Raw genomic sequence first — 3,500 nt, 5'->3', positions numbered from 1 at the left:
TATGAAAGCCAGAACATTATTTGACCCCATAAACAGTGGGAGGACAAATTGAGGTATGATCTCATACAATAACTTTTTGACAACCATTAAAGCTGATTCTGACTTGGTGGGATAGGCTTCTACCAACCAGTGAGAGTATCCACGAGTACTAACAAATACTTTTGCCCATGTAGTCCTGGCTTGGCCATTTCAGCAAAGTCAATTTTCCAGTGTTCTCCAGGCATAGTTCCATGATATCTGTGGGTTTCGAAAGGCTTTTGGCTCTTAGAGTTTACCAGTTGACATTGTGTGCACCTCCAACTGCAAGATTGAGTTAAGTTAGAGAGATGTGGGATGAAGAATCTGTCTCGAAACAATTCCGCCAACTCTGATCCCCCTAAATATATGGCTTGGTGTGCTTGTTGGATCAGTACTCTTCCCAAGGCTTCACATAGTTACATCCTTTTATCAGGGAGCTGGTACAACCCTCCTGGTATATTAAGTATAGATTGTAATTGTAGAGCCAAATGTAAGTCTTTTGAGTGTGGACTGGGTTTGTGAGAATAGGAGGAACTAACAGTCAAGTAGGGAGAGGCTCATTCCCCACTGCTTTTATTGCTGCGTCCTTAGCTGTGATGTCAGCCAGATTATTTCTTCATATGATGGGATCTCTTCACACTTGGTGAGCCTTACAATGGATTACTGCCACCTTTTTAGGAAGCCAAATGGCAGCCAAAATGTCTAATATTTGAGGTGCATTTTCAATTTTTTGTCCACCTGAGGTTAAGAGGCCCCCCTCATAGTAAATTGCTACATGTACATGAACAGTAGCAAAGGCATATCTACTGTGTGTGGGCAGATAGTGATATTTTTGTCTTTAGCCAATTTTAAGGCCTGAGTGAGGGCTATTAGCTCAGCCCTTTGAGACGAAGTGCCTGATTATAAACTTTGTGTCCAAGGAACCATTGTGGAGGTGGTGAAAGCGGTGTCAGCAACTGTCTTACATTGGTGAAACTGCTAAACTCTGAGAAGTTGGTGTCTTCTGCATTGTCCAGGGGTATATCAGTCAGGTCTGGCCTACGACTGGTAGTAGTCTCAAAAGTAGTGACACAGTCATGAATTGGCTGAGAGGGGTCATCATCTGGCAGCAGGGTGGCCCGTTTAAGGATTTTGGATCCCTTATATGTCACTGTAGATGGATCTAGAAGTAAAGTTTGATATTGGACAATGTTAGCATTTGACATCCATCAGTCAGGAGGAGCCTTGATCAAATTCTCCAATGAAAGTGGAGAGACTACCATGAGTTTCTGTCCAAAAGTTAGTTTTTGGGCCTCCTTGACCAATAGGGGCACTGCTGCTATCATCCAGAGACAAGCGGGCGATCCAGCAGCCACATTGTTTAACCTCTTTGAAAGGTAAACCTTCGGTCGCTGCCAGGGTCCTAAGGTTTGGGTCAAAATCCCTTTTTCAATGCCCCATTTTTATCCACATGAAGGGTGAAATGCTTATGGAGGTCTGGTAAGGCCAATGCAGGTGCCTTGGCAAGGGCCTGTTTTAACTATTGGAAGGATGTTTCCTGGGAGACAGTCCAGTTGAGAGGGTCCTGAGAGGGTCCTCCCACAGCATCACAGAGGGGCTGAGTAACCTCTGCAAAATTAATGATCCAGAGTCTACAATAGCCCACAGCACCCAAGAACTCATGAAATTGCCTTTTATTAATGGAGGAGGAATCTGTAGGAAGGCATGAACTCCTCAGGGGGACAGAGTCCTTTTGCACTCATGTATTTGATAACCCAGATATGTAACCACTTTCTGACACAGCTGTGCCTTTTTTGCTGACACTCAATAGCCCAAAATATCGAAGGTTTTAGCAAAGCTTGGGTTGCTGAGACACAATGTTCCTGTGACTCGTTGGCCAACACGATGTCATCAACTTATTGTAATAAAGCCACATGTGGGTGTTTTTCTCTGTAACCTTAAAGATCCCTATCCAAAGCCTCATCAAACAGAGTGGGTGCATTTTTGAAGCCTTGTGGTAATCTAGTCCAAGTTCATTGTTCAGAGATCCCAGTAGTAGGGTCAGTCCATTCAAAAGCAAATTCAGGCTGGCTTACTGGAGTGATAGGAATATGAAGTAGGCATCCTTCCGATCCGGTACAGAATACCATGTTCATGAAGGGCTTAAGTGGCTCAACAGGGTAGAGGGTTTTTGCACAGTGGTGTGCAGGGTAACTACACTCTTATTTACCTCTTGGAGATCCTGGACTGGTCTGTAGTCCTGAGTTCCTGGCTTCTAGATTGGTAACAAGGGAGTGTTCCATGGAGAGGAGCAAGGCTGTAAAATTCCTTGGGAGTGAAGCCTTAAAATATGTTTAGCTATGCTTTGACGTGCCTGGAGACTTATTGGATATTTTCTCAACTTTATAGGAGTGGCTGTTGGCAAAAGCTCATCTACCAAAGGGGTTTGATTTATGGCTATCCCCATAGGATTTCCCTCCACCGAAACCAAAGGGATTTCTTGTGACCATCTTACTAAGAGATTATTGGTTTCTTGACTACTTAATGATTCCTTTTCAGTTTCTACAAGGAGGTATCCTTCTCCTATTGGGTATGTAGCTAAGACCTTGGTAGGGCCTGCATTTCCCAAAGTAACTGTGGGCTGAGGTCCTTCAAAATTGAGGTGGACCTTTAAATAATGTAAAAGTTCTAGGCCTAAAAGTGGGACTGTGCCCTTGGGGACCCAGAGAAAATTGTGTTGAATAGAGTTTTGTCTTGGCCACATCAGCTTAGCTTGATATTTTTGATAAGACTTGGCATCTCCTGTGGCCCCAAACATGTTTATTGAGTCCCCAGTGGGCTTGCTCAATGGTTTTGTTGTCACAGAGTGGATGGCTCCAGAGTCAACCAGAAAATCTACTAGTTGTTCCCCTATAGTTAAAGTTATCTGGGGCTCTGGTGGAACAAGAGCCCTGAAGTCCTCAGTTCTGAGACAGAAGAGTATATGCATCTTTTTGTAATTTTGCTTTGTGGACTGGGCAGTCTGCGCCAGTGTCCTTTTTGTTTGCAGTAGGCACATTGGTCCTTATCTAGGGGGGATCTCATCTTTACTTTTTCAGCCAAGACTTCTAGGACCCTAGTGAGCTTTTCATTCTTGGGGTATCCCCAGTTATCAAACACCCTTTGAGCTATTTCTACCAACTGACTAAGTGGCATGCCTTCAAATCCTTCCACCTTTTCTAATTCACGTTTAATATCAGGCTCTGCTTTTCAAGTGCCTAAAGATCTATTGGGGTGTAAATGCAATAGGCCTCTCGTAATCTCTCTAGGAAGCCTGCAGGAGATTCAGTAGCCAATTATCTCACTCCTGAAACTTTGGACAAATTAGTAGGCTTCCTAGCAGAGCCCTTCAAGGCGCCCAACAAGACCTGGCAATAGCAATTGAGAGCCTCCTTACTTCAGTCCTCGTTAGGGTCCCAGTTAGGGTATGACAAGGGAAACACAAGGTCCAAGTGGACAGGATC

The 3,500-nt window shown here is 44.1% G+C and overlaps 1 pseudogene; it reads right to left on the bottom strand.

Annotated features, from left to right (window-relative positions):
- Nucleotides 1-1,731: 1,731 nt before the first annotated feature.
- Nucleotides 1,732-2,986, bottom strand: LOC105743588 (annotated as a pseudogene).
- Between the last annotated feature and the right edge of the window lie 514 nt (nucleotides 2,987-3,500).

Source organism: Octodon degus, unplaced genomic scaffold, assembly GCF_000260255.1.
Source record: "Octodon degus isolate 3935 unplaced genomic scaffold, OctDeg1.0 scaffold00138, whole genome shotgun sequence".
NCBI lineage: Eukaryota > Metazoa > Chordata > Mammalia > Rodentia > Octodontidae > Octodon > Octodon degus.
Note: the sequence above shows the minus strand (reverse complement) of the source record. Positions and strands in the feature narration are given on the sequence as shown.